The sequence below is a fragment of the Anoplophora glabripennis genome, unplaced genomic scaffold (genome assembly GCF_000390285.2).
Source record: "Anoplophora glabripennis isolate ALB-LARVAE unplaced genomic scaffold, Agla_2.0 scaffold100, whole genome shotgun sequence".
NCBI classification, from domain to species: Eukaryota; Metazoa; Arthropoda; class Insecta; order Coleoptera; family Cerambycidae; genus Anoplophora; species Anoplophora glabripennis.
In genome coordinates, this window is record NW_019416223.1 from 640,475 (window position 1) to 662,160 (window position 21,686).

The window sequence follows — 21,686 nt, forward strand, 5'->3', positions numbered from 1 at the left end:
TGCCTTATTAAAATTGCTTTTTTATTAACTACATTTGCTAATAATATTAAAGGCTAAAAATATCTAAGTCCTCTTTCTTTGTTCCAGGTCAGTTTACGTTCCTGAGAAAATTTAGCCCGTCAAAAAATTCCCAAGGTAACATTTTTCTTATTATAATGTAATAATAACAATTTGTCCAATTATTGTTAGTTTAAGCAACAAAAATAGGCCTATTGACTGGGTCAACTGGTAATAATCCAACCAATTAAATAAAGACTAGTTAAAATTATGACGATTACATTAAACGTTAAACAACAGGAAGAACTAATAGAAATTTGCATCTCTTGACACAAATTGACGTTGAATTATATAATATTAAACATATGTAAAGACTCGGCAGAGACGTAGTTTATTCATTACGGCCGGAATAGATGATCTTCAGAATGTTTTTCTTTGTTCGGTACAGTAAACACATGATCTTAATATACTTAATCTCTTTAATTTAGTAATATTTATAATTGATATACGTATAAGAATTAGTGTTACTTATCATAAGCGATATAGGGTTTGTAATGTAATACTTCAATCTGGTATTTTGAGACACATGTTGTCACTTGTTATGCGAAAACAAAGGAAAACAGAAAGGAATCTTGAAACTACTTGTACGGACATTGTGTTTGATAACGTATAAATCATAAAAGGAGGGAAATAAACAAAGGACTGGAGGGCACAGCCCTTACTGCCAATCACGTTTTGATTATTTTCAACCGGCAGTTTGTTCGCTGCCAGTCCAACGTTGTGTAAATAATTGTTAAATGTCGGACTTGTTATTTGCAAGATAATTCGTTTGTGATAGCACAACTGACATTTTGGGAGGGTTTCAATTACCGTTCTCACGAATGGAATGTTAAGTATATAGTATTAATTACCGATCTATTTAAAAAAAAGGTCAGTTTCCAAGTATAAATTACTTCAGCCTCGACATTAGGTTGTAGGTACCTAAAATGTTTGGCCGAACTTGAATGGCAGACTGTACAGGGTTAGTCACTATAATCTGACAACTTATTGTGAGTTTATTATTGAAATTAAAAAAAGTTTTTAATACAAAAGTTTTAGTTTTTTTTATGAATTTTTATAATACAGTATTAGAAAAAACAATTGAATAATTGAAATCACTAAATTGAAAGAATTTTTTTAGATGAAACGCCCTATAATATAATATGCTACTGTTTGATTCAGGACTTTTCGACATATGTATGTATATCAGTTTAAAACTATTTTTGAAAAAACAGTAAGGAAATTTATGTCTGACGGATCGCAGTGGCTATGGACGAGGCACGCGGAACAAACAAATGACTTTGACAGAAGTTTATTTATCATCATTAATTTATTTCCTATAACAAACTATTTTAACAAAGATATAATGTTTAGTGACTGTCAAAGTCATTTGTTTGTCCGCGTGCCTCGTCCATAGCTACTGCGATCCGTCAGACATAAATTTCCCTCCTGTTTTTTCAAAAATAGTTTTAAACTGAAATATATCGGAGAGTCCTGAATCAAACAGTAGCATAGTACATATTTTTGGAAAGAGAAAAATTTAAAGAAGTATGCACTAATATATAGCGTGTTCCATTAAAAAGATTTTTTTTTCTTTAATTTAGTGATTTCCATTCCATTATTCAATTGTTTTTTTCTAATACTGTATTAGAAAAATTCATAAAAAAAAGGTAAAACTTTTGTATTAAAAACTATTTTTTAATTTCAATAATAAATATATTATTGTGATTAACTCTGTATATCTCCAATGAACCAAAAAGAGTTCCTATCAATATATGTTCACAAACGCTTCGATTTCTACGTGTACAGGGTTTTGAAATTAAGGGATGACGCAATTTCAATCAAACTTAAAACCGCAATTGGTGACTTTTGTGGCATGATATAAATATTTCAACGAAATAAATTCTTTTTTTTTTTTCATCATAGGTATTAAAGTTCTCATTTTTCTCAGCAACTTTTATTAAAAAGGCTTTTCGATATCTCTTCACATGCAAAAGTTATAAAGTGATATGTTGAGAGAAAAACACTGGTTCAATCAAGTCTGTACTGATTTTATCAGCATTGCCGTGGAAACAAGATTCTTTAGTACCACGACCTCCTTTTCTCCGTCCGCTCTTAATTTTTTTTTTAACAAAGTTATACAAAAAACGTCGGCATAAAGTAAAAGTTTGTGGAAAATCTCAAATTAATATTTTAAAAACAAGAGGTGTAATAAAAAATTGTTTCAATTGTAATTATGACACCTTGTATCTTGAAAAACAAAAGCCTAAATAATCCCGCCCGATCTCAAGAATCTAAGGTTACCGGCTTGATCTCTTATAACACCCTGTATAATTATGTTAAATACGATAATTAAATACAGTACGGTAATATAAACATAATCACACATCACAGAATGCTTTTAGGGAACTATTAACCCATGCGTTAATCACAATTATTGAGTACCTACCTTTACTTTGTTGGACAAAACAGGAAAGGTACATTTCTGATGTTTATTTGTTCTCCGTGATCAGTGCGAAAAATTATAGGAAGTTGTTGTAGTCAGTAATCACTTCCTGGTTGGATCTACTACTGATCTTACTAAAAGTGAGATTTCTTGTCTACAAAACGTCAGCCTTAACATATTAGATTACCAAAATATTTTTGTAACATCGTAAATTTAATTACTTAGCAACAATAATATTTACATTGCTTTAGTTAATAGTGCCTTGCATAAATATTTTATATCTAGCAACACTGGTATATACTGTACAAAAAGTATAAATACCGTTCAAATATTTTTATGGGGGTTACTATGTACACAGATGACAAGTGTTGATATATCCGAAGTAGAATATGTAATATTAATACATTTAATACTAAGATATCCACTGTGTTGAAACATTTATGTCGCTGCTGTTTCTAGCTGGAACGTGTTACCGAAAAAAAGGAAATTTACCTGAAAAATATGAGGACGTCTGTAAATAATGTGTATTTATGAGCTGCCTTAAGCAGCTGCATATAAAGCAGGCGATTGTATGTATATTATCCAGAAGTAAAAGGAGGCATTTAGATGTTTATCAAAGGAATACAATATAAATAAAAAAACTTTTTAAGCTTATAAAACATTTTATTCCTCCCCAGTCGTATAATATAAAACGATATCGCGGAACAAGGGAGGCGGCGGTGGGTGGATGATCCTTTAAAGGGAACGAAAATGTTACAAAAAAGGAAATTCGAAAATAAAGTAACATGTTTCTTTCAAATGTATCTGCAATATATCATTGTTGTTTCTCAGAGGAGGGAATATATTTCTTATTGATTTTGATATTATCCCATAAACTGTGTATACCATTCGTATTTTTTTATTAAGGGGCGCAAATATAAAATGACGCAGCATCATTCTTCCACGCTACTTATTTATTACCGAATATGAGCGGAAAAATACGGAGACGGGTTATAGTTTCCTATCAGTTATGTCTGATGTCGTGCCATTCGTTGACATCGCCATTCTTCGAATAAAGTTAAGTTAACACAATGGCTGCCAAATTATCGCTGGTTAAGAAGAAGACCGTCACAACTCAAAAAAGATGAAAAACCTGTTTTCCGTGTAAAATGATCGTAAATAAACTATACTTTTATGTGTAAAAGAGTCACATCTTGGGTTTGGCTAGTTTCTCCTAGATGGGGCTAGCGTCATTTGACACAAGTCAGATTTTTACAATGAATTTTAGGAAAGACCGTACTAACTAGTTTTGTGCGCATTTTGTTGCATTGAGGGTGTCGTGAATTTTAGTAAAGACTGTCACATTTCAAAGTGTGCCTTTAAAGTTTTGTTTACTTTTGTTAAAGAGTGTCACAAACTTAATTGGGACGGTCATTGTTAAAGGTAAGTAATGTTATATTTATTATTTTATGGGAAATAACGTCACAAATCAAAAAGTGCCAGTCTTCCCCAAAACAAATATATTTCGTTCATGTCATTTTTTAATTTGTGCCTGTCTTTACGAAAATATTTTATAAAAATTATTTTTCTTTTTTTTGAAATATTTAAATTTTATTATAACTGTGCCACTCTCGTCCAAAAAAATGAAAAAACAGCTGTGCATTTTAAATTTACTGTCAATCATTCAATAATGAATCAATATTTTTGTTTATTTAATTAAGGTGTGCACGAAAAATATGACCGAGAGATCACATAGGCGAGCTGATTTAATACTAAAATTATCAAAAGAAAACATCGAGGTACATAATGTAGACCAGTCGATATGGACAATTCAAAATACTTTATTTGACAGCGAAACCTCAGAGGATTTAGATCAAATAAGGGGAACAATTGACCAAGGTAAAGGTAGATGAATATTAATTATTATTTCTCTGAATGAAATCTAATAATTATTACGTAAACGATCTTTTTTTTTATAGAAAACCGTCCAGATGAAGAACAGCAAATTTTATTTGTTGATCCAAAGGGTAATCCGTCAGTTGTTGTTAATTTACCACTGTGTGTTATAAATAATATGGATAACGTTGGCCAAAAAGGTAATAAAATTATAAAACAATGCTTTATTTTTATAAAAGATTTTTTTAATTATACGACAAAAAATTGATGAACACCTACTAAAGTATTACGTACAAATGTGGATTTAATATGATCGTGAATGACAATTGTATTCATATTTACTCTTATTTCAGAGCTTATTTATTTATTTTAATTTTGTTGCAGAGACTGACAGTAGTAGCAGTTTATCTAAGTCTGAGGAATCTTCTGAAACAAGTAAATCTGATCCATTTGGATCAGATTTCTCAGAATTGGATCCAACTTATAAAAATACATCCACTTCATCATCCAGTTCAAGCTCCAGTTCAAGCAGCAGTGACGACGAAATAGTACAGACAAATAACTCGCCAGTTAGGTCACCATCAAAAAAGAGAGGCCGCAAGAGAAAGCAGAATAAAGAAAATTGGCGAAAAAACTTGTCCAAACACTTAAGAAATAGTGGAGCTAGTTATAAGTCTATTAAAGTGACCAAACTTGCTAACAATAATTTAGAAAAGAAAGTAGTTGAGCGTAGTGCAAAGGTAATGTTACCACCATGTGGTGATCGATGTAGGTTGAAGTGTACAGCAAAATTGACTGAAGAGACAAGGAAAAATATTTTCGAAGACTACTGGAAATTGTCGAATTTACAAAGACAGAGAGATTACATAGCATCGTGTATGCAGACTGTTCGTCCAAAATATAGTTACACGAAGGAGAACAGGCGAAGAGAAAATCACGCGTTTTATTTTTTAAATAACATGGAGAGAATTCAAGTCTGTAAAACATTTTTTATATCGACGCTAGGGGTAAATACTCGTATTATAAGAACTGTAATAGAAAAACAAGAGCAGACAGCTTCTGGTATTGTAACTGGAGAGAAAAGAGGTAAGCATAAAAATCACAAAACCGTTGCTAATGGCGTAAAGGAAGGAGTAAGGGCTCATATAAACTCTATTCCGCGTATTGATAGTCACTATTGCCGAGCTGATACGTCTAGAGAATATGTGGAAGGTACAAAAACGATTGCAGAGCTACATCGCGATTATAAGGAATTTTGTCAGTCCCAAGGTACCCCTCCCGCCAACTAACAAATGTACTATGAAATATTTATAAACGAGTATAATATTTCTTTTTTCCACCCAAAAAAAGATGCATGTGAATTGTGTTCTCAATTTATTAATGCAAATGAAGTTGAGAAAGAAACTCTTAAAGAAAAGTACGACACTCACTTAAAAGAAAAGGTCCTCTCTCGTAGTGAAAAAGAAAACGACAAGGCGTCCAACCCAAATACGTTTGTATACGATCTTCAATCAGTCTTGCCATGCCCAACAGGAAATACGTCATCATTTTATTATGTTTCTAAACTAAACGTATATAATTTAACAATATCTGACTTAAAGTCTAGCAACGTGTCTTGTTATGTATGGCACGAAGCTGAGGCACATCGAGGTTCGAATGAAATTGCTTCCTGTGTTTTGAATTTTTTGGAAAATTTAAATAGGCAATTAACTGAGCCAACCGACATCATATTTTACAGTGACAACTGTGTGGGGCAAAATAAGAACCGAAATATAATTTCTTTATATTTTTATGCCGTTTCAAAATTTACAAACTTAAAGTCAATTAGCCATAAGTATTTAATAACAGGACATACCCAAAATGAGGGTGATAATGTACATTCTGTTATAGAAAAGCAGGTAACTCGTTACAAAAAATCTGCTCCCATTTATGCACCCGAACAATACATTACCCTTATCAGACAAGCAAAAAAGACTGGAAACCCATACAAGGTTTTAGAATTGACACATGAGGATTTTTATGATTTTAAAGATCTTTCTGATCGTTTAGGCGTAAAAACTGGGTATAGGAACGAAGAAGGAGCACCTTTAAAAATTTCAAATATAAAAATATTAAAGGTTGAAAAAGCTCATCCTGAATATTTTTCCTACAAATTATCATATGAGGAAGAAACATTTTCAACATTTATGGTTTTAAATCCCAGAAGAAAATCGAACAAAGTCCTACCAGTGCTATTAAAAAAGGCTTATAGTAATAAAGTAGGAATAAGTGAAGTAAAAAAAAAGGGAATCATGACACTGATTCAGAAAAACTCTGTTCCTAGTTTTTATAGTCAGTTTTATAACAGCTTATAAAGTTAGGTAGTTTTACTATACCCAACTACTTTATGTAGGTAGGTACTAGAGGAGGCAAGGAAGAACCTTCCTTTTAGTATTTTTTTATGTTCTTGTAAAACCAGGGTTAGTTATTTTGTATTTACACGTTTTGTAAATAATAAAGAGTTGCTAAAGGAAAAGGCTTATTTGTTTTATTTATTTTTTTTTATAAAAATATTTATTATATTTTCTTTAACTCCAAATATTGTATGTTTTAAAAATGTTTTAAAAATATCAAGAAGAATATTTTCTATATAATTTTGGTCAAAACAGTCACAAAACCAATTTTTTTGGAAAAAAATAGTGAAAACCAAAATTTAAGTAAAAATTGAATATAGATACAGTTTTTTAAAGCAGAAGAAACTTTAGTGCGGTTTAACTAATAATATTCAAACTGCAAAATACATAATATTATCAACTTGCTAATTCTGTTAAACCTTTAAACAACGTTTTCTCAAAACGATACTTTTTTAGTTGTGACGGTCTTCTTCTTAACCAGCGTTATATTAACGAATGTGATCTATTAGAAGTATCTAAAACAAATTTAAGTTGAAATAACTGTTACAGTTCTCAGGATATAATTATAAATAGTAATATCTCTACTCCTCATTCTAATTACGAGAATTAGCCCATAAGTGCGGGAGAGGAGGCGGCATATTATTATTAGGCAGGCCGCATTTGCGCCCAGGAACGACTTATATTGGTAGGCCTTAACCACCATTCAGTGCATGAATGAGGGAAACCTGGAAAACCTCATTAATTAGGGGGCTGGTCAAATGCCAACCTGTGTCAATCTCTCACATTGACCCAAGCCAACATTCTTCCACCCTACCATACCTGCACAGAGGGTGCCAATGCTCCGTACAAGCTTAGCTAATTTACGGTCTACCGGCCGCGGGAATCGAACCCGGGCAGAAATTTGCACACGATTAAAGGACTGACGCCTTAAACCGTGCGGCTATCGACCGACTCGTAATTGAATCTACACATTAATTTTGATGGTTTGAAAAATATTTTTTTACACAAAAAAATATATTGCTAAAACTTTGGATCAAGGAGGTTAGATGGATGTGATCTATACATATTTCTCTAGATCAGTTTTTGATAAGTTGGATCAATCAATCAATAGTAATAAGACTAGTAAAAATTGACTATTTTATAGGGACTAGAATTATATAATCTGTAATATTCTTATATAAAATTGTTAACCACAATATCGATTGCATTATTCTTACATCACACATTAATTATTATCACGTTCCTATACTAAATGCCAGATCTAATAATTTGTTTGTAATTTCTCTTTCTTGTACCAATATTTTGCAATAGTCTCCATTACACCAAATGCTTGTTATGTTAACTTTAAAAACAAGCTGGACATATTCAACCATTCTTTGGCAGACATTAGAAGATTTTTCTGCTCTCATAATTGAGACTTACTGTTTGTTTTTTATTCCCTTTTTTGTTTGTCAAAATTTATATTCGTGCTCTATTTCTATTCATTGATGATGGTAAGTAATGTTTTAAGTTAATTGTTTGTATTTTGGTCCTTTTTTTATTAGATTCATTGTTTAATAAAATTTAACCCATATTATTTGTTAACATAATTTATAGTTTTCTTTGTATTTTTGTTTTTTTGCTACTATTTTGTTTATGTAACCTATTTGGGTTTTATCTAATTGGGTTTACTGTTGAACGAATTAAATTAAATAAATAAATAAACAAAATATAATAAAAATACATAATAATACATTTTTGTAGTTTACAGTAATTTTTTAATACATTCATCCTAAGTAATACGTGTGGTAAGTATAAAAGTTTTTTCATTTCGACAGTTTTAACTTAACATGTAAAACACAGTTTTTCCCGTTGCTCATAGGCATTTTGTTTTTGTTCGCTTCATTAACAGGAAAAACTAGCATTGCAGCTGTGTGTGTTTAGTTTAGACTTCCCGGCGTTTCGAAAGACATAAAACTCTCATCTTCAGAAACTCCGAATTTATTTGATTGCACGATTTCTGTCCGCATTAAAATAAAACTTCACAAGCAATCAGCGTCTTTGTGATGGAAGACATTCAATATAACAAACACCTAACTGTCTAACTATGAGGTTCTACAGCTATTCGTATATTTGATCGACACAGTTCATTCCAAATTTGGTCATGTGGCGTGCCTTTCAAAATAACTGCCTTTAAATTATCAGTTACCGTATACGTATTAGTTTTTTATGTTGGTAGAAGTTGTTTGTATTGATTTTACATGTAGATGTCGGTCACTAATTTTCGAATTTCCTTTTCATTAACTCGACTAATCAATCACTTTTTATCATTAGGGAGCATCGTAAGGTTGATTGATATGCTTTGTTTCCTAGTAATATACATTTTACTAAATATAAAATTATCTGATTCGCATTCATAACAAAGCGTGATATTGTTAATAAAAAAAACTGAGTCATTATTTATATATAATATAAGGCGTGAATGAGATATTAAAATTATACCGATAGACCATGGCATTTCGATAAGCGTTACAATACCTTTTCTTTCAGAATAATAATTATTCCAACATTTTTGAGCAATGTTGTGTGATTACATTGCAATTTTTTAAGCTTATACATCCAAGATTAAATTAAAAAATATATTTCAACGCAACTAGAGCGTAGTAAGGAAAAAGTTATAATAATTGATTGAAATTAGCACATAAAAATGAATTTGTGGTATAGAACTTGGCAAATTTGATAAGTTGGTTTTTTATGTAACTTGGAATTAATAAAATGGGTTGTAAACACGAAATAACGCTGTTACAACTATTAGTTGAGGCTTTTTTTCTGTCACGTAAAAAACAAATTGATTTAAAATATACATACAATCTGTTAATAAAAACGTATTTCTCAATATGTAAGTATAATACATAAAATTAATTACTAAACTTTCAAATCTCTTATGACGTCGTGTAATAGATGTTAATTTTTATTTGAATTTATTGCAACACGTGATTGTGATTCGTCATGCAAAAAAATGTTTCAGTGTGCTTTTACCAATGAATTATTTTAAACAAAATTTAATTTTTTTTTGTTCAGGTTTGATATTTCTCTAATAGCATTTTTGTTTAAAATATTCGTTGTGGGGACAAAATTACAAATTTACATTAAAAAATAATATTATAAAAGACATGCAGGGCGTTATCATTATTTATTCTAATTCTTGAAATATATCAGTAAAAAGATTTTCTATATGTTACACTGTGTTTGATATGCAAAAATTAATTTTTTCCTTATATACACGCTACTGATCTTTCATATGTTAAATGTAGAAAAAAAAAATTTATTAAGTAATCAGTAACTATCGGATTACAATTAAACGTTATTTTCATATAAGTTCATAGATCGTAGAAAACCAACACTTTTATCACTAGAAATATTTATGCAATCGGTAGTGTAAAATATCTACATACTTTCCGCTGGGCGCAGGAGAGGTCGGATCGGAATGACTTCGGCGTCCCTGTGTAGGTTGGACATTTGTACGTCCAATAGAAAAGGTTCGCCTATTTCACGATTAAGTGAGTGGCAATGGGTAAGAAAATGGCGAGCCTCTACATTTTGGCTATTTTTTTAAGACTGTCGTAATGTTTAAGTGCACTATAGTGGATTTAGCCTGAAAATTCAGTTTCTTTACGTTCATCCATGTGTGTCTTACATGTCTAATGTCTGTTTTACATAGAAAATTTAGTCATTAATTAATCATCGAAAAAATTTCAAGCGATAATTATTTAAAGTTCGCCCCTTGATGTAAAAAAAAAACACTGTAGCATATCATCAAAAGTTGATGCTGCCCACCAAAATTTAACGAAAACGCTTTATCCCTTTTTTGTAATTTAAAAAGTGTATTTTAATTTTTAATCTTGTTAATAGATGACGTAGAATCTGCCCATAAATTTCGCCAATTTTTTTATTTACACCCTGTATTTAAGGAACTAATTGCAATGAGTCAGATTCAATTTCAGGGAAAGTTTCAGAAAATAAGAATTTGAGTTACCTTGTATCTTAAATAGTTAAATTGTTTTGATACTGTTTTTTTTTAATTTTTTTTTTTGAGAGAAGTTTCAACGCCACCCATGATAGAATTATGTGTACGCCACTGGCTAATATCACAGGTCTCTCAGAATAATCATGACCTTATTTAAAACAAACTGTATTTTACGTTTATTTTTGCTGAAAAATAAAAACAATAGAGTGATAATGAATAAGGCAGGACATATATTTTTGCTCGACCTGTTTCTGCCCCCTTTCCTGCCTCGCCCCCGTAATAAACAGATTCAATTTAAACTTTATATTAGAACTTGGAAATTCCATTAAACTTTTTAACTAAAAACCCAATAAATAGATGACCTGAAAATAGTGAATTCTTTCCCATACAATTCGAAGTATTCAAATTCTCATATCGATTACATAACTTCCATTCCGCGGGGCGGAACAGCGGGGCGCGAGATCCCCGAGTCCGCCACCCCCCCCGGCCCCAGAAATCCACCCTCGCCCCCAAACAAACCCAACAACTTCATTCTTAATGAGATTTTCCCGGATCCATAAATTTCAGCCCATAGCTCATTCCACAACATTAATTTCATTGCTAAATACTCGCCATAAATTATAATATAATGAACAAGCCAAATTGCGATATAAATAAATAGTGTAATTAAAATTACTGAAAATTTCATATTCGTTATTGCCCGATATACTGCGTTTCATTAACCACAATTTGTTTGGTTGTTAAACACCCGAATTATCTGCCTTCGTTTGTGTTTAAAATATTTGAGCAGTAGCCTGTAAAAGGTTAACCGCTCTCATAAAATTGTACACAAAATAATACAAAAAGATGTAGTTATACTGAAATGACAATTAACCAATATTCCGAACTACTTCACCTCTTGGTGTAGTAAGTAAAAGTGCTAAAACTTGTTCAGAACCACTGAACATTTAGCACAACTCATAAGAAATATCCAGAGGTTCTCAATAGGTTTTAGTACTTTAATGATAACTCATTCCGCAGCATTAATTTCATTAGTAAATACCTCTCATAAATTATGATATCATAAACATAAATTTGTACACAAAAAAATTGTAGAAAAAATATTATCACATCTGAAATGACAAACTACAATTGTTATTTAGGTGGACAGTTGTTTTGCAAAAGTTACTAGTAATATTCGAAGCTATTTTACGTTTTTAAGTTACATAGGGTGCTGTAGGTCTGAGGATATGACCTAAACCAAAAATACTAAAACTTATTCAGAACCTCTGTTTAGCACAATTCATGAGAAATATCCAGAGGTCCTTAATATATTTTAGCACTTTAGTGCTGCAGCCTATAGCTGACTCCACATCATTAATAAATGCTTGCCAGGAATTATAATACAATCATACAAATACTGTGATACAAATAAATAGTGTTAATGAAATGCAAAATATTAAAAAGGGTATTTGAAAAGACAAGTCAAATTCGATGTATCAGTATTAGTATCTTGATATAAAACAAGGTTGTACTGGATATTTACCATACGTTAATCAAAATGTTTTTTTTGCAAAGGTTACTACTATTACTTGTCACTACTTTTTACAAACCAAAAGTACTAAAACTTGTTCAGAACGTCTGATCGATACATAGGAAATACCCAGAGGTTCTCAAAAGGTTTTAGCACTTACATATTGTTGGATATTAACATTTGATTTTCCCAATTTATCTTTAGAAATGCTCTCATAATATAAAGTATAATGATCAATAAATAAAGTAATAAATAATTAATAAAATTTACTAAAGTGACATGTAGATTAAATTTATTTTATTTGTTAAAAACCTTACTCTTTAATTACTCGGGCAAGTGAATCAAATCAAGCCTCATTTTAAGGCCGTACAAAAATAAATTTAAAGGTGCGGTCGAGAGAGATATTTTGTTAACTAATGAACTTCCATATTATTTTTAGTCCTCGCATGGTCATTAAAATTTCTAATGTTCTTGCTGTAATTACAGGTTGTTACTTAAGTTTACTTCAACTCTTTATGTTACATAATATAGCACAGGTCATGAGAAAAACCGAAAGTACTAAAACCTGTTGAGAATCTCTGAACATTTGTCACGATTCATGAGAAATATTCAGAAGTCCTCAATAGGTTGTAGCACTTTTGAGATATATTTTCAATTCAATATAATCTTTTGTTCAGCTAAATTATGAGCCAAGAATAGAGAATTTAATAAATAAAGAAAGTAATTAATAAAATTAATTAAATTGACTTGTAGACCAGCTTTTTAAACTTCTAATATTCTCGCGGTAATTACATGGGGTTCAGTATGTACCAGATTATTGTATATTATTATTTAGATTTAACAATGATTTACTCAGAGAACTGTGTCCTATTAACTGTTTTTAATTTTAGGTGTACTCTATACAGTTTTTTTGAAAGCATAGATTTGTTTAATTATTTGTATAATAATGCATAAGCTTACGATTCTTTTATTTTCGTAGGTAAAAATGCAATATAAACTCTCAGTTACTACAAAAAATTGTAGGTAATAGAACAATATATTTAATTTATCAACGACAGCGTTATTACATTGTTAATTGAGATGATATGAGAAATAGCAATGTATGCAAAAACAGAATGAAATAGTAGACAATAAAATTTGTAAATTAACCTTTCTGAATTTTGTAAAATAACCCACTGATATAAAATTTGTCATCATTATTTATGTTTAGTTAGTTAACTTTCGAAAAATACTTTCTTTTAAGTTAAATCTTGAAGAAAGTTTGTACATAAAATTTTTTAATAAATTAAAAATATATATTTAATTCTTTCCTCTTTCTCGACGGCGATAGTAGGCAACATGTCTAAATAATTATTTCATGCCTTTACTATATAACTTATAATTAAATTTGTGTAATGTGTAATTAACAATTATTTTTTTATGTTGCATATACAGTGAAAGTATGCAAGATGTTGTTTATTTGTAAATGTTAATGTAAATTAATTAATATTTAGCCTGACATAAATATCAGCGGAAAAAATAGAGTTTTTTGACCTACAAATTAATTCAGCTCGTATTACTTACTAAGCTTTTACAAATTAACCTATTTATTTGGGATTGTGCAAGCCGTTCTGTTCATAACGAAAAGTGTTTTATCTTCATGTCATAGTTACTGAGCTTGACCAAATTCATCATCTCCACGTATTTGGGATGCGCAAAGGTCATTTGCTCTCATATTTACATACACAGGGTGTATTTTTGAATGGGGTCATATTTATACGGGGACTATGTTTGACTGCTTAATAAAATAGAAACGTATAAAAACATTGTAAAAACTTGAGACGGTTTAAAAATATATATTTAATTCCAATCAGATTGGTATTTTTATTTTATTATGTTAGTTTTTAAAGCAGAAAAAATAATTACTTTAAAACAAACTAGCATTATTTACAATTGGTAACGTATCTACATAGGTACCTACCAATATTATTTAGTAGGTATTTAATAAATCACGTGAAAATTTTATTTTTTATAATACCATAGAATATTTCTTTAATGCTCGCCACTTTGTTTACATTGATACAAAAAAAATATGGTGACTTTAAAATAACACGTCATTGTCATATAAAAGCAATTTGTTTTCACTAAATTATTTTTCATTTGTCTCGCTGTTCAATAGTTGATTTAAAAACATGTATTTATAATCATTAGTAACGTATCTATTTTACCAATATTAGTTAATATTTAATAAATCATTAAACATTTTTTTTGGAAACAATATAATGTTTTTTTTAATGTTTTAATGGCGCTTCGACCACAGTGATATCAAAAAAATTTGGTGACTTTAAAATAACACGTCGCCAAGTTATACAAAAACGATCCGTTTTACTAAATTATTTTCCAGGCTGTTTAAGAAGAAAATATCATTTGTTTGAACACGTACTAAAACCCCCACTTAATATAATTAAATTAAATAATTATATTTACCAAACCTATGTAAAATTTTTGCACAGAAGGCACCTGCCCTATTGTTAAAGTCTCCTGTCTTTTCACTCTTATCGCGGACTCTCTTCTTGATGTGTTGCATTTCTAATCATTCGCAGTTCCTTGGCGTCTGGTTTGCTGATATTGCTACATAATTTCATATATCTGTAAAATATAATAATTGGCTATACTAAATTTATTGTTGTAAAGTTGAAATGCATCTGTTTCTATAATTGGCCGTACTAAGTTTGTTATTTACGTGGAAATACATCTGTTACTTAGAAGTACTACATCGAATTAAGTGGAAACAAAGTATTTTTCCATCAATCAGACTATTCATTAAATAGTTAAATCTTAACGACGTATTTGCATGTGATTTACGACTGTTGATGAAGCTTTAAATCTGTCTTTTCATACATTCTAAACATATTAAAAACTCATTTCGAGTTGAGTTAATTTTTTATAAAAAAAAAAGAAAAAAACGTTAATTTGCTGTACGATTTAATACTGGATAGTGGATAGTGGATACATTAAAGCTGCCACGATAAATTATTGCAATTGGATAGGATTTTTGTAAATTATTATAACGCTACCTACCACAATTTATAGACTAATTACGTCGAATAAATTACTTACCCACTTGGGATTCAAGTTTAAAAATCGTCAGCGTCGCAGCTGACCAAAAACCGTCGGAAATATTATAAAATTTAATTAGAGCCAATTAACAGTTACAAATTGTTATTTCGTTCCATCAGTTATAACTGATTACCTAATTTATCAGGGCGTACGCGAATGCGGAAAATTTATTAATAAACTCGATAAAATTATTATTAATTGCATAGCAGAGCAATTTTGGGGTCGTTCAAATAATTATCTCGCAAATTTCCATTCCGCTTTAATAGTGTAAATAACTGTGGTGTAACAACGGCTTTATATTAAAATAATAATAAATAATAATACACTGGCTGCCACAATAGTTCGCTTCACACGCATCGTTAATAAACAATCAGCCACAGGTGCAGTTGCACCCAAAATGTGTCACGTGGTTTCTCTTCGACATTAATGGCTTCGACATTCTATAATCAAACTCCAAGTTGGAGTTGACTGGGCTTTATCTTTACTTTAATCAAATGTGAGATCAGGTTATTAAAAAATTTTGGAATCTGCACATGCACACTTCCAAAATAATGTTTTAATTACAAGACAGTTCACTAAAGATACTCTGAGACATGTATAGTTTTCGAGAAATTACTGTCAGTGAAGCATAAATGCTGCCATCTAGTGCTGGCGCTCCGGAATGTGACAGTGTTAGTGTAAAGTGTTAAGTGTAAAAGTAAGTGTTAATGTAACAAAAGTGTAAACTATGACTAACAAACTTGTTTAAAAAATAAACGTCAAATCAATTTTTCGAAACATGAACTGTAATTGTAACTCTGGAGTAAGAAAATAGTAACCAACATGTAAATAATTATATGAATTATGTTTTACTATGATCTATTTAAAATGCAAGAATGCGTTATTATTATTATTAGGATTAAGTAACATTCAAAACATTTTTCCGTATACAAAATTATTAGATACTTGATTATTATTATTTACAAAAATAATATTTAAGATAAATGGTCAGAAGAAATAGTAGGTGCAAAAAACAACGCAGAAGTTTCGCAAGAAAGAGATTAATCACTTGTAAGTTGTCCTGTTCTTCAACTAGTGTATAGTACAGGATAAGTGTTTTATCTAGTTCCTTATTTGCACCAGAAGAGTTGTAGAAATGTAATTTTTCAAAAAAATTTGCTTACCCTTGCACCAAAGTCTTCAATTGAAGTGCATGATACAGTGATGCGTATTTTTTATTTATCTGTTATTTTCACTGTGCTATTTTTGATTACGCAATAGTTTAATAAGAATAATCCTTAACTGATCTTTTAGCACAAATATTTCATTAATTAGTTTTATTTTACGGGTGGAAAAATATCAACAAAGAGGAAAAAAACATAAAAAACTAGCGTATAGGTCCGTCTGATCGATACTGTCGTGTGGTGTGATGTCACAAACGCTTGGACCGTTTCAAATATTTAACGAATTAGAATTTATTTGACAAGGTTGATATTAAACTTGTCATCCTGATTTCTTCACAACATATTTAGCTTGTTATAAATTAAATATTATTGATTCGTGTAAGAACTTGAATATATTAACCATCATTTTGCCCACCTTCCAAAAACTATATAAAAACTAGAAACCCAAAATCACTCGATTGTGAAATTCGCAGGGATCTTAGTGACAGACTAAATTTAGTCGATGTATTTCATGCCTCCAGCAGAAAACCCTGGATTGAAAAAACTTATAGGAATTATAGTCTTTCCGATCTCAATTGAAGAACCAAGTGGTTGGTAGTATGTACCAGATTCGGTCGCTTACGCAGCAACTTGGCATTGAAATATTTGAGAAACTTGTTCCCATATTTATTGAGCCATACCCATATACAGGTCTGGTCGCCCAGTTGAAGAATGAGCGCGCGGGCAAACGCGGCACAAACATAGCCGCACTGGGCCACCTGGCCATAAATTCAGTTGTTAACAAATGGACTAGCAATGCAGTGCAGTAATGCAGAATTTGGTATGATTCAAGTAATTTTAATTTATGATTATAGGCACCTTTTATTAATCATTCATATTACAATTGCAAAAGGGAGACATTTTGTTTACTAATATTATGGCATTTTGGAGACCTTTTGAAACGGAACAAAACGAAATTTATCATCATTATAATAAAATTGTTTCAGGACATAAATAATTAAAATACGTTGTTGGTCAAATGAACATATAATAGAAATTTTCTATACACTACAAACAAATTATTATAATTTTTTACCTTTAGCAGAAAACTTTTTTAGGGACACCTATGAAATTCATTAAATTTTATTGCTAGGCGTTTTTGTACATATTCAACTGACTTCGGAAAGGATATACTAATTGTTTAGTTTTTGTGTGTAAAATACAGTAGCAAACATGGAATCTTCCTCGTTTATATATTTTACATTTACTTCCGTGATGGAGAAAGGTCGTTTTCGAGATTTACACAAGTATTTACTCTTCAGGAAATGAATTTAATAAAAAATTAATACAGTGCGTAGTATGGCAATGAATACTCTGTAAAAATAATTTCACTCAATAATGTATCAATTTCTGTCCACACCAGATTGAGTGAAATATTTACTCTATTAGTATGAGGACAACGAAAATTTTATGAGGGAAACTATTGCAACAGAAATGAATGAACTTTACTCAAATCCAAGTTTCTGCTTCTGCATTGTGCAAAACCATACTTATCGTATCAACTTCGACGTCACCTGTTACATGGGTGTTGTATAATAATAAAAACGTAATATTGACAGTTGGTAGAAGGAAGCGCAAAAACAAGCGCTTATAGGTGGGGAATTTTGGAAGGAAGCCTAAATAGTTGAAGTTAGAATAGCGCAGAGTGAAACGTAAGACGATCGGCGGGCAGTGAGGAAAAGTAGTGAAAAATTAAGTGTTTAACCGGTATTAGTTAGCAGGTAATCATCCTCTAAGTACTTTGTTGTTAATTGTTCTATGTAATCTTATGATTGTGATGATTATAGACGTTTCATGATAATAATTATAATAATTCTGTATATGTTTAGCCTTCATTGTCTTATGCTCAGGGGCGTATATTTTTCTAACGTAAAATTGTTACAATTATTATTAAATATTGCTCATTATTTGTTACATGTTAAAATATGTATATATTGTCGTGACTGCCCGGATATTGCAATAACAACTCCTTTGTTTCACATTTAACTTGTTTTGTCACGATTACGTTGTTCGAAAAACAAGTAATAAAACATTTCTTGTGCTCACTTTATGTCATGACGCATATAAGGGCCTTGTTGAATTCACTAACATTTTCGCCCGTGAGGAACGAATCTGAAAAAAGAATAATTAAATACAAAAAAGGAATTGCTAAAACAGATCTTCCGAAATCTCAACTATAACAGGATTGCCTCCCGTATGGGACTCCAGTACCTTCCGGCCCTGCCGGCTAACTAACACCAAACCTCTTCAGTTTTACTTGGAAGTGTGTATGTCTGATTCGAGTGAGGTGACATTTAGTGACACATTAAATAAGTCAGGTCTTAATTATCATTAGCAAAGGATCTTAATGTATGCCTTTTGTTATCGGTTGTTTTGTATTTATATTTGGGTAGTTAGAGCAATCGTGGGTTTATCTGCCATGCTCTTTTCCCACAGGAGCTCTAGGTGAGCCTGGCACTCTCATTTTATGTTAAATGGTTGTTAATGCTTTTGTTGTTCTTTCTATTTGTCACATGTTTAATTTGAAGACTGTTGTACGTAAATAATAAAGTTAGGTGTATTTACTCTGCTTTTGTTTTATAAAATTAAATCATACTTCCCCTCTTTAAAGTTAGTAGCCAGCGCCTTCCGGTCAATTAAAAATAGATGTACACAACGTAGGTATTCCTTATGACGATCACATATTTTTGGCCACAACTACGTTTATTCTTTTTTTTATCGAACCCGGGGTTGTTATACTACAGCACCAAGTGACTTTTGACTTTATTCTGAGTATGTAAAAACAATTAAGAGTTGATCAGACTTGGTGTGCTATTTTATTTAGAAAAATCTGCCACCCTGTATCTCCGCAACTGTAGCATCTAAATTTTAGGAAAGGGCCTCAGATTTTGGACAACGTTTACATACATACATGTGCCCTATTTCAAAATATTCCACTTATTAGTTTTTAAATTATTTAAAAAAATTAAAAGTATTTTAAGTTTAAAAACTATTCAAAAACTTCAATGCTAGTCAGGGGCATTAGCCCGCAGTGTAGTTGTTGCGCGTGTCATTAGTTAGAGACGAGATATATGTTACATTTTAAGCAAGTCCTTTGGAAAAGAAAATATAAGAAAATGGGAACAATTCCATTAATTGATAAGTAATTTCAGCACTATCCTTATACGTTATTATTTAGGTTGCGGCAGTGAGCCGCTACAAAATGTAAACAGGTTATGATCCGAAAGGAACATCAATCATTTAAATCCGGTAACTAGACGTCAGCAGCACTATTTTAGGGGATAAAATTAATATTAATACCATAATAGAATGAATAATGGAAACGTCAATACGAATACAATCCACCCCTCGGAGTGACTCGGCTCCGTGGAAACCATTATGCGTCGTGCCCTCCTGCATTGTCCCCGGCAACGATCAGTCTTAAATAAGGCGGGTAGTTAAACATTTAAGACAATAAATATCTGTTATGTAAGACGATGTGTAATATAAAATTGCCCGCGTACATAGCCGTTGCGCAAGAGGCTAGTTATAATTTTATATTTAATACATAAATAATGGAACCGTGAAACTTTCACTTATTTTCCAATTACAACTATTTACTTTTTAAAAAAATATCGGGTTTTATAAGACGAATTACCCAACTATTAATTTATTCCGACGATTGTTTTACATGTCGCTTGGAAATTACACCTCAAGGAAGTCTTTAAAAACGTGTCGGTCGCTAAAAATGTACATTTTACGTTTGTTTTCTAATTTCACATCGTAAAGAGAAATTGGTGCGCAACTGCAGTTCTTCGGATTGGCAAAATAGTGTGTTAACTTTCTACATAAATCGTCAGTACAGACAAATGTAAAAAATGAAACTTGTTTATCCTTGTCAAAATTTAAAATCTCTAAAATTTAAGATCTCTAAAATATACGATGTTAAATTTATAATAAAAATGTTATAGTGTGGACAGGTTAATCATATATGACTCCATGCCAAAATAAAAAATAGTATAATCCTAGAAATTTCTGTATTTATAGTAAGTACATACAGTGCTACCGGTTTCATGAACAACATATTACTTCACATCTTAAGGTTAGAATTTTTATCGAAGAAAAAAAAATGGAATTTGCTACCAATCATGTATTGTCCCATATTTTGTCATTGAAACCCATATACTGATTTGTCGCCCATACACACAAAACCCCCTACTCCATGTGTCTTAGAAAATATACTTTTCACACTAAATTCACTGATAATACACATGAACATCGACAGAGTGTTACAATAATGGCCAAAATGCAGAGATTCCCCATTTTGCTCCCTATTGTTACCCTCATAATCATGGAATACCCGAATCACTTCTATTCGATGCAGAAAAGTCCAACTAGACGACATAAAATCACTCCGATCGAACCACCCCTGCGCCCAGCGGTCAAAATCGAACATTTGTTATTCTTTGAAAGTTTATACCTCCAACAGTTTAGGAAAAACTACCTCTATAAAAGTTGTAGGGTTTGATGAGGAAAACTGTTAGTAACCTTATATTTGACCTTGAGGTCACCGGTCAGGGTCAACTTGAAATTTTCAAATTTTGACCCCGGAATTGAAAAGAGTAGAACATTTTACGTTCAAATGGTGTCTTTTGTCATGGGTTTGTCGCTATTTTCAATTCAAGTATCAAAAATATTGGTTCCTATTTGAAAATTTGAAGATGACCATGTCCGACTTTGACACGGTAACCTCAGGGTCAAATTTAAGGTCAGTAACAGTTTTCCCCATCAAACCCTACAATTTGTATATGGGTTACTTTTCGTTAAAACCTAAACTGTCGGATATATTAACGAAGGGCGATTAAATTGTCTCACCCTGTATATTTTCCTAACATCTAGTATTTCACTACCAGTTACTTAATATTTCCGACGTTAATATTTCGTACATTCTTTGAAAGAAATGTTTTTCAATAATAATATGTTGTTAATATTTGGGAGAATAGACTTTTTTCTTTACTCTAATAAAAAATTATATAATGCTTTGCTCTCAAAGAATGATTCTAAAAACAATCTAATATTTGGCGAATTTTTCAGCATCTGAGAATTCGACTTGAACCAAGATTTGTTTTTAAAATAG

The 21,686-nt window shown here is 31.0% G+C and overlaps 1 protein-coding gene across 5 annotated transcripts in view; it reads left to right on the top strand.

The window, feature by feature from the left end:
- LOC108907802 (TOX high mobility group box family member 4) overlaps positions 1-21,686 on the top strand; it is a 238,209-nt gene that overhangs the window by 149,157 nt on the left and 67,366 nt on the right. For 2 of the 5 annotated variants that reach the window (XM_018711607.2, XM_018711606.2), the window contains exon 2: positions 88-135. The exons of the other annotated variants lie outside the window; for them this stretch is intronic. The gene's annotated coding sequence lies outside the window, so the exon portion shown is untranslated. The remainder of the gene's footprint in view (positions 1-87; positions 136-21,686) is intronic. 5 annotated transcript variants of the gene reach the window in all.